General features: G+C 40.7%; 1 pseudogene; it reads left to right on the plus strand.

Moving 5' to 3' along the window:
* The first annotated feature begins 253 nt into the window (after positions 1-253).
* Positions 254-1,135, plus strand: LOC127185335 (transcription factor Dp-2-like; annotated as a pseudogene).
* The last annotated feature ends 9,167 nt before the right edge of the window (positions 1,136-10,302 follow it).

Consider the following 10,302-nt stretch of genomic DNA (forward strand, 5'->3'; position numbering starts at 1 on the left):
TATCAAAAGGAAAAACCCCGAAACTTGCAATATAATTTCTTTTTTTTTACTTTTTAAATATATTTTAGGAGGGCGGACCGCGTCGGGCGCGCTGGGCTGTGTGGCCATCGCTCCCTGGCACGCGGGGCGCGCCTTGGCTCTTCCTGCACTGCGGGCTTCAGACCGGACCTGGCTCTGCCTGAGGATCGGCGGCTCCCGGGAGAGGGCCGAGGGGGCTGTGCAGACCTACAGTCCCTCTGCACTGAATGGCGGTTTGTATTGAAATATTGCTGAGCAAAGATTCTTGATAGATTGTCTAGGTTGGTTTGACATCCACAAATGCAGAACTGAGGGGTTTTATAGATCAGAATTTCAGTCCAACAAAAGGTAAATACCTAGAAGTGGAATTGCTGGGTCATATGGTAACATCTCACTGGTTGCATATCCAGTTTCCAGCACTAACTCACCAACAAAGATTTTACCAAAAACCTTAGGGCCAATAAATGTGAATGTTGGACCCCAAATGATTAAAAGCACACCATAGAGAACCACCAATTCAGGAAGTGTTCTGATTGGGAGTCCATATACCCCTGCACCAGCAATGGTCACCCAGACTCACATAGCTGAGGCTACTGGCTGGGTTCCCAGTGATAGAAAACGAGCTAGAGAATTTATAGACTCTGATTTTTCAAAAAGTAAACGAAGCAAAAAAGGAGATAAAAATGGGAAAGGCTTGAGACACTTTTCAATGAAAGTATGTGAGAAAGTTCAGCGGAAAGGCACGACATCCTACAATGAAGTAGCCGATGAGCTGGTGTCTGAGTTCACCAATTCAAGTAACCATCTGGCAGCTGATTCGGCTTATGATCAGAAGAACATTAGACGAAGAGTTTATGATGCTTTAAATGTGCTAATGTCAATGAACATAATTTCAAAGGGAAAAAAAGAGAGCCTGCCTACCAATTCTGCTCAGGAGTGCTAAAACCTGGAAATAGAGAAGCAGAGGTGGATAGAGCGGATAAAGCAGAAACGAGCCCAGCTGCAAGAGCTTCTCCTGCAGCAAATTGCTTTTAAAAACCTGGTACAGAGAAAACGACAAAATGTGTGTTTTGAAATGATTGCTTCAGTCTTTGCCTTTGTTTGCATTTGTCTTTAGTGAAAACTAGAGAAACACAAGCAGCAAATTTTATGAAGGCCGAGATGATTGAAATGGAAGTTAACATAGCGTGAAGGAAACCTGAGCAGTAGGGCACGTCGCAAACAAAACATGCTTTCTGAAGAAACGGAGGGTCAGCAACCCATGAAAAACAGATGTGGAGGAAGTTCATTTGTTTTCAGGGAGGTAGGATTTTAAAGACCCCTCAGTGTGTGAGCATTTAGACTTGAGATTGCTGCAAGGAACAGTATGCAGTGTTGATTGTTTCCTCCCTCACTGGGCTATCTTTTATAGGCACAAATGAACTTGAAAGTCCCAGTGGATGTACACTGAGGGATCTAGATTGCAGTTCTTGTAGCCTGAGGAGCACAGGTGAACTGCTGAGCTAATTGAAGTCTAGCTGAGGTGCTTTGTGCATCTGCTGCCTTAGCTTCTAGAAGGGAGCAAGTGCTAACTTTTAAGTACCTAGGTGACGTTTAGAATAATTGACAGTAAACTGAAGTGATCACGTGTCAATGTGTCGATGCAGAGGAGTTACTAGTGCTACTTCTGGAAGCCAAATAGAATAGCATTTCCATGTGCATTAAAACCTTCGCCAGCACTGCCTTTTTGCCAGCATTCTAGATTCAGAGTTTTAGTGAGAAGGAAACTGTGCTTATAGTTTTAATCAAAGCTATGCAGCCTTTTAATTTAGAGTGAAACAAAGCAGCAAATTCCTTTGACCAAATTGCTTGTCTATAGCTGTCTGCAGTACTGTATGATTTTACCCATGTGCAATTTGTGAAACTGAACCAAATGTCATTACTTTATTTCAAGAATATGGACATCATTGTTCTCTTGTACATGTTACCTTGTTCATATTTTAATTATCAAATTGACCTTATCAGATTTATTTCTGGGTAAATTGCATTTCAAACTAAATATATATATATATATATATATATATATATATATATATATATATATATAGTATTGATTTATTCATATTACATCTAAATTGTTATCCCATCCCTTGTATCCTCCCATTCCTCCCTCCCTCCCATTTTCCCCTTACTCCCCTCCCCTATGATTGTGTATGAGGGGAACCTCTTCCCCCTGTATATGCTCATAGGGTATCAAGTATCTTCTTGGTAGCCTGCTATCCTTCCCCTGAGTGCAAAAAAATCTAGAAGGAAAAGTGAACTCAAATTAATCAGAGAAAGTAAATAAGAGTAAGGACAGAAATCAATAAACTAGAAAGTAGTAAAAACAATAGAGAAAAATCAATATAACAAAAAGCATGTCTATAGAACAATCAATAAAAATGAGAAATTTCTAGCTACTCTAAAAAGGAAGAACCACTTAAAAGAAATAAACACACAAGTTTGTAATACCAGGAATGAGGAAAGTGGCATCAGCACTGTTGTTAGTATGGAGAATTTGTAACAGTTTCGGGACTATGTGTATATATATATATTGTCCACTAACTTTTGTTTATGTAAATTTATTTTTTTAATTAATTTATCCTTGTTACATCTCATTGGTTATCTCATCCCTTGTATCTTCCAATTCTTCCCTCCCTCCCATTTTCCCATTATTCCCCTCCCCTATGACTGTTCCTGAGGGGTATTACCTCCCTCTGTATATGCTCATAGGGTATCAAGTCTCTTCTCAGTAACCTGCTATCCTTCCTCTGAGTACCACCAGGTCTCCCTCTCCAGGGGGCATGGTCAAATGTGAGGCACCAGAGTACGTGAGAAAGTCATATCCCATTCTCCACTCAGTGTGGAGAGTGTTCTGACCATTGGCTAGATCTGGGTAGGGGTTTAAAGTTTACCGCCTATATTGTCCTTGGCTGGTGCCTTAGTTTGAGAGGGACTCCTGGGCCCAAATCTGGCTATCATAATGTTCTACTTGTAGGTTTTTAGGACCCTCTGGATCCTTCTATTTGCTATTCTCCCATGCTTCTCTCATCTAGAGTCCCAATAGGACATCCTCCCCTCTGTCCCAGTTTCCTGGTAAGTGAAGGTTTTCGTGGGACATGCCCCTTGGGCTAGTATGCAGAAATAAGTGAGTATATACCATTTGAGTCTTTCTGCTTCTGGGTTAACTCACTCATTATGATCATTTTTACCTCAATCCATTTATCCACAAATTTTGGGAATTCCTTGTTTTTAATAGCTGATTAGTATTCCATAGTGTATATGTACCACAGTTTCTTTATCTATTCTTCTACTAATGGACACTTAGGCTGTGTACATGTTATGGCTATTATGAATAAGGCTGCTATGAACATGGTTGAGCAAATTTTCTTGTTGTGTGCTGGAGCATCTTCTGGGTATATACCAAGGAGTAGAATACCTGGGTCTTGAGGAAGTCCTATTCCCAGATTTCTGAGATAGCACCAGATAGATTTCCAACGTGGCTGTACTAGTTTGCATTCCCACCAGCAATGAAGGAGTGTTCCTCTCTCCCCGCATCCTCGCCAGCATGTAGTGTCACTTGAATTTTTGATCTTAGCCATTCTGATGGGTGTAAGATGGAATCTCAGAGTTGTTTTGATTTGCATTTCTCTGATGACTAAACAGGTTGAGCATTTCTTTTACTGTTTCTCATCCATTTGAATTTCCTCCATTGAGAATTCTCTGTTTAGTTCCAAGCCCCATTTCTCAATTGGGTTATTTGGTTTGGTAGTGTTTAATTTCTTGAGTTCTTTATATATCTTGGATATTAGACCTTTGTCAGATGTAGGGTTGGTGAAGATCTTTTCCCAGTCTGTAGGCTGTCGCTTTGTTCTGTTGACAATGTCTCCAGCCTTACAGAAGTGTCTAAGCCTTATGAGGACCCATTTATTATGGTTGACATTAATGCCTGGGCCATTGGTGTTCTGTTCAGGAAGTTGTCTCCTGTGCCAATATGTTCCAGGCTCTTCCCCAATTTTTCTTCTAAGTGACTTAGTGTCTCTTGTTTTATGTTGAAGTCTTTAATCCACTTGGATTTGAGTTTTGTGCAAGGTGACAAATATGGGTCCAGTTGCATTTTTTTACATATAGACCTCCAGTTAGACCAGCACCATTTGTTGAAGATGCTATCCTTTTTTCATTGAATGGATTTGGTTTCTTTGTCGAAAATCAAGTGACCATATGTGTGAGGATTCATATCTAGTCTTTGATTCGATTCCACTGATCAACCAGCCTATTCCTGTGCCAGTACCATGCTGTTTTAATTACTATTGCTTTATAGTATTGAAATCAGGTATCGCGATTCCTATGGAGCACCTTTTATTGTACAAGATTGTTTTGGCTATTCTGGGTTTTTTGTTTTTCTATGTGAAGTTCAGAATTGAACTTTCAATGTCTTTAAAAAATTGTGTATGTATTTTGATAGGGATTGCATTGAATCTGTAGATTGCTTTTGGCAAGATGGCCATTTTTACTATGTTAAGTCTCCCGATCCATGAGCAAGAAAGATCATTCCATCTTCTCTGGTCATATTCAATCTCTTTCTTCAGAGTTTTGAAATTTTTTTCAAACAAGTCCTTCTCTTGCTTGGTTGGAGTAACTCCTAAATATTTTATATTGTTCTAGGCTAATGTGAAGGGTGTGGTTTCCTAATTTCTTCCTCTGCAAGCTTGTCATTTGTGTATAGGAAGGCTACAGACTTTTTTGAGTTAATTTTGTATCCAGTCAAATTGCTGAAGTTTTTTATCAGCTGTAGGAGTTCTCTGGTGGAATTTTGAGGGTTTTATGTACACTATCATATCACCTGCAAATAGGAATAATTTGACTTCTTCCTTTCCCATTCGGATACCCTTGATCTGCTTTTGTGTCTTATTGCTTTGGCTAGAAGTTCGAGTACTATATTGAAGAGATATGGAGAGAGTGGGCAGCCTTGCCTTGTTCCCGATTTTAGAGGAATTTCCTTGAGTATCTCACCATTTACTTTGATTTTGGCTATTGGCTTGCGGTATGTAGCATTTATTATGTTGAGGAAAGTACCTTGTATTCTCGGTCTCTGTAAAACTTTAAACATGAATGGGTGTTGGATTTTATCAAATGCTTTCTCTGCATCTAAAGAGAAGATCATGTGGTTTTTTATTTTCAGTTTTTTATATGATGGATTCCATTGATGGATTTCCGTATATTAAACCATCCCTGCATGACTGGAATGAAGCCTACTTGGTCATGATGAATAATGTCTTTGATTTGTTCTTATATTTGTTTTGAAAGTTTTTTATTTAATATTTTTGCATCGATTTTCATAAGAGAAATTGATCTAAAATTCTCTTTCTTTGTTGAGTCTTTGTGAGGTTTAGGTATCAATGAGAGTATGGCCTCATAGAATGAATTTGGTAATGTTCCATCCATTTCTATCTTTTGGAGTAGCTTGAATAGTATCGGTATTAGCTCACCATTGAAGGTCTGGTAGAATTCTGCACTGAAATCATCTGGCCCTGGGCTTTTTTGGGTTGGGAGACTATCAATGATTGCTTCTATTTCTGTAGGGGAAATGGGACTATTTAGCTTGTTTATTTGTTCTTCACTCATCTTTCGCAAGTGAAATTGATCAAGAAAAGCGTCCATTTCCGTTAGATTTTTAAATGTTGTGGCATATATGCCTTCAAAGTAGGATCTTATGATTCTTTGTATTTCTTCAGTGTTTGTTGTTATGTCTCCCTTTTCATTTCTGATTTTGTTGATTTCAATACTGTCTCTCTGCCTTTTGGTTAGTTTGGCTAACGGTCTGTCTATTTTTTGATTTTCTCAAAGAACCAGCTCTTGGTTTTGTTGATTCTTTGGACTGTTTTCTTAGTTTCTAATTTGTTAATCTCAGCCCTGAGTTTGATTATTTCCCGACATCTACTCCTTTTGGGTGTTTCTGCTTCTTTTTTTCTAGGGCTCCCAGTTGTGTCATTAAGATGCTTATATGTGCTGTTTCCAATTTCTTATTAACTGCACTTTGTGTTATGAATTTTCCTCTTAGCACTGCTTTCAATATATCCCACAATTTGGGTATGTTGTTCCTTCATTTTCATTGAATTTCAGAAACTCCTTGATTTCTTTCTTTATTTCTTCCCTGACCCAGGTGTCGTTTAGCAGAGAGTTGTTTAGTTTCCACATACATGTAGGCTTTTTGTTATTTCTGTTGTTGTTGATTTGCAGCCTAAGAGCATGGTGATCTGATAGAATACAAGGTATTATTTCAATCCTCTTATATCTATTGAGGCTTGCTTTGTGACCTACGATGTGATCAATTTTGGACTAGGTTCCATGGGGTTCAGAGAAGAAGGTACATTCTTTCTTGTTTGGGTGAAAGGTTCTATAGATATCTGTTAGATCTGTTTGACCCATGGCATTGGTTAATGATGTTATTTCTCAGCTTAGTTTCTGTTTCAATGACTTATCTTTCAGTGAGAGTCGGGTGTTGAAGTCTCCTACTATTATTGTGTGGGGATCGATGTGTGGTTTAAGCTTCATTAGCAGATCTTTTACAAATGTGGGTGCCCTTGTATTGGGAGCATAGATGTTCAGAATTGTGATGTCATCTTGGTTGACTTTACCTTTGATGAGTATGAAGTGTCCTTCCTCATCCCTTTTGATTAATTTTGGTTGAAAGTCTATTTTGTTCGATATTAAAATGGCTACACCTGCTAGCTTCTTGTGACCATTTGTTTGGAATATTATTTTCCAACCTTTTACCCCGAGGTAATGCCTATCATTATGGGTGAGATGTGTTTCTTGAATGCAGAAGTATGTTGGATCTTGTTTATGCACCCATTCAGTTAGTTGTGTCTTTTTACTGTAGAATTTAGACCATTGATGTTGAGAGATATTAATGACCAGTGACTGTTAAGAGTCTTAATTTGATGTTGTTTCCAGTCCAGAATTTGTGTAGTTCTGTTTTTGCTATGGTATAGTTATCTATTTCCTGAGTAGTATGGTTGTATCTTGACCCTTTGGGATGGAGTTTTCCTTCTAGTACCTTCTATAAAGCTGGATTTGTGGATAGGTACTGTTTGAATTTGTTTTTGTCATGGAATATTTTGTTTTCTCCATCAATGGTTATTGATAGTGTTGCTGGGTAAAGTAGTCTGGCCTGGCATCTGTGGTTTCTTAGGGTTTGGAGGGTCTCTGTCCAGGCCCTTCTGGCTTTTATGGTCTCTGCTGAGAAGTCGGGTGTAATTCTGATAGGTTTTCCATTGACTCTTATTTGGCCCTTTTGCCTTGCAGCTTTTAATATTTTTTCTTTGTTCTGTAGGTTTTGTGTTTTTATTATTATGTGACGGGCAGGTTTTCTTTTCTGGTCAATTCAATTTGGTGTTGTCTAGGCCTCTTGTATGTTTATAGTCAACTCTTTGTTTAGATCAGGGAAATTTTCTTCTATAATTTTGTTGAGAATTGTTTTTGGGCCTTGGAGTCTGATATCTTCTCTTTCTTCAATGCCTATTATCCTCAGATTTCTTCTTTTCATGGTGTCCTTAATTTCTTGGATGTTTTGTGTCAGGAGTTTTACAGATTTTGCATTTTCCTTAATGGTTGCTTGAAGATCTGTGATTGTATCTTCTAGCCCTGAGATTCGTTCTTCCATCTCTTGGATTCTGTTAGCAAAGCTCACCTTTGTGTTGGTCGCCTTCTTCTCTGAGGTCTCACATTCTCATTTTTCTTCTGTCTGTGTGTTTATCATTGACTCCATTTTCATTTTCAGATCTTGAACTGATTTTTTGTTTTCTTTTATCTGATTGTTTGTACATTCCTGAGTTTCTTCCATTGCCTCTTTATAGGTCTTCAGAGCTTAAACTGTTTTATTTATTTATTTCATCTGGTTGTTTGCATTTTCCTGCAATTTTTTCAGTTTCACTCTATGTGCTTCTTTTATGTCTCTCACCTGTTGGGGTCTGTCTTTCTGCATTTGATTACGAATTTTATTTGTTTCCTCCATTACCATCCTTATTACTAAGGATTTGAAGTCATTTTCTTATATTTCTGTTGTATTTGATTTCTCTCGTTTGTTTTCTTTGAGATAGCTGGAAACTGGAGACCGCATGTTGTTTTGGAGTTTTTTGCTTATGCTTTTACGCTGTCCTTTAGACATCTTGCCGCCTTTGTTTTTGTTGGGTAGCTTCCAGAGTTGGATGGAGGGAGTATGATGATAGATTCACCTGTTTTCTCATGATTTCCCTTGGCTGGAAGCTCTAATGCTTCACTGGTGTGGATGGTAGGAGGTTAGCCCTGTCATTCTGGACTCTCATAGCCAGTGATCTTCAGCTCCCCCGTGCTGTGGGTCCTGCAATCGTTCTGGGTCTCTGAATGCGCATTGGGTCAGGCCAAGCTATCGACAGCCTCTCCGTCCTCTGCCAAGTCCAGCCAGGGAACACTGGGCCCAAACCATGGGCTGAACTCAGCTAGATTCTCAGGGCCTGAACCATCTGCCGAGCTCAGCTAGGCATTCTGGGCCCAAAATGCACACAGGGTCCAGCTAGAATTTTTGGGCTGGGACTCCGCACCAAACTCAGCTAGGGGCTTTGGTCCAAAGTGGGTGGTGTGGTAAGTTATTGACTCAGGGCCCAAACTGTCCGCCAAGGTCAGCCAGGAATTCTGGATTCAAACTGAACACTGTGTCCAACCATTCTTAGAGCTGGTGGAACTAAGCCCTCCGCCCAACCTGCGTAACAGCAGGAGAACTGCGGCTGCGCTGAGCTAGCGCCAATGGTGGAACTGAGTGCTCCGCTCAGCTTGGGTCACAGCAGGAGAACCGTGGCTGAAGTGAGCCAGCACCACTGGTGGAACCAAGCACTCCTCCCAGCCTGCATCACAGCAGGAGACCTGCGGCTGGGCTGAGCCAGCGCCTCCGGTGGAGCTTAGCACTCTCCCCAGCCTGCGTCACAGCAGGAGACCTGCGGCTGTGCTGAGCTAGCGCCTAGCATGGAAATGAGCACTCCACCCAGCCTGCGCCACAACATGGGAGCTGCTGCTGAGGTGAGCTGGTGCCTAGGGTGGAACTGAGTGCTCGGCCCAGCCTGCATCACAGCAGGGGAGCTGTGGCTGGGCTGAGTTATAGCCTTGGGCAGAATTGCTTGCTGAGCTGAGCAAGGATCTCCACGGCACTGTGCACTGCGCTGTACCCATGACTCTGGGGCCGAACTGTCCAACGAGTCCAGTTTGGGTCTCCAGGCACCATGAGACCCAAATCCTGCCGAGAGTCCCCTCTCCCACAGCAGCTCCCACCGGCCACCACACCAATCGCCTCCACCGGCAGGCTCTGAGCTGCAAACCTCAGCCACCGCTGTTGCTGACGCTGGTGCTGCTGTTGCTGCTGCTGCTGCTGCCTCTGCCATTGCTGCTGTGATCCGAGAAAGTCTGTGCTCCACCCATGTGCAGGGGCATGCAGGTCCTCTGCACCCTGGTCCCTCTGAACCGTGGAACACTCCCGCTGTCTTGGAGTGGGGACCTCGGTGTTCCTGGCTCAGAAATGTGTGCAATTCCCTGAATTGTTCACGGGAGCCTCCAACACATTCCACACTGCTCGCCGCCATCTTGGATCTGGGCCTTAATTTCTTTTTAATGTTTTCATTAATTCTTTTAGAATTTCATACCATGTATTTTGACCATGTTCATCTCTAACTCTTTCCTTTAGCTTCTTTCCAACCAAAGCTTACCTCTAAAACCCTCCAACTGTAATTCTCTTTGTTTTAATTTAATAAATGAGATTAATCAAAACTAAAAATTAAAATAAATATAGAAATAAGTGAAAAATAACAAGTATGGAGTCATATTTTCATATGAAATTTTGTGAAGTGCTATGCTCCTCCCCCCCCCCCAAATTTGGCATATATTGGTGAAATGCTACTTACCAGCCAAATCACTCGTATGAAGGAAAAATGGGACGGTACTAACTGGCCAAAACTGAAGTAAATTCAATTTAGTTTTGAGTAGATACATCATTTTGACACCTCTTTTCATATCAGTATTTATCTAGAGGTAGTACATGTGCTGTCAGAATCCTAGTATATGGAACATTAATTTTCAGCCCCTTACCATTTTATCTGCACTGTCTTAAAGCTCCTCTGTTCTTTGACTCTTTACTGAGTACCACGCATCATTTCTTGATCAAGTAAATGTAGCATCATTGTATGTGATAGTTTAAATGAGAAACATACCCCTAGGTTCAGACGTTTGAAATTTTGTTTT

This window comes from Acomys russatus, chromosome X (genome assembly GCF_903995435.1).
Source record: "Acomys russatus chromosome X, mAcoRus1.1, whole genome shotgun sequence".
Classification (NCBI taxonomy): Eukaryota; Metazoa; Chordata; class Mammalia; order Rodentia; family Muridae; genus Acomys; species Acomys russatus.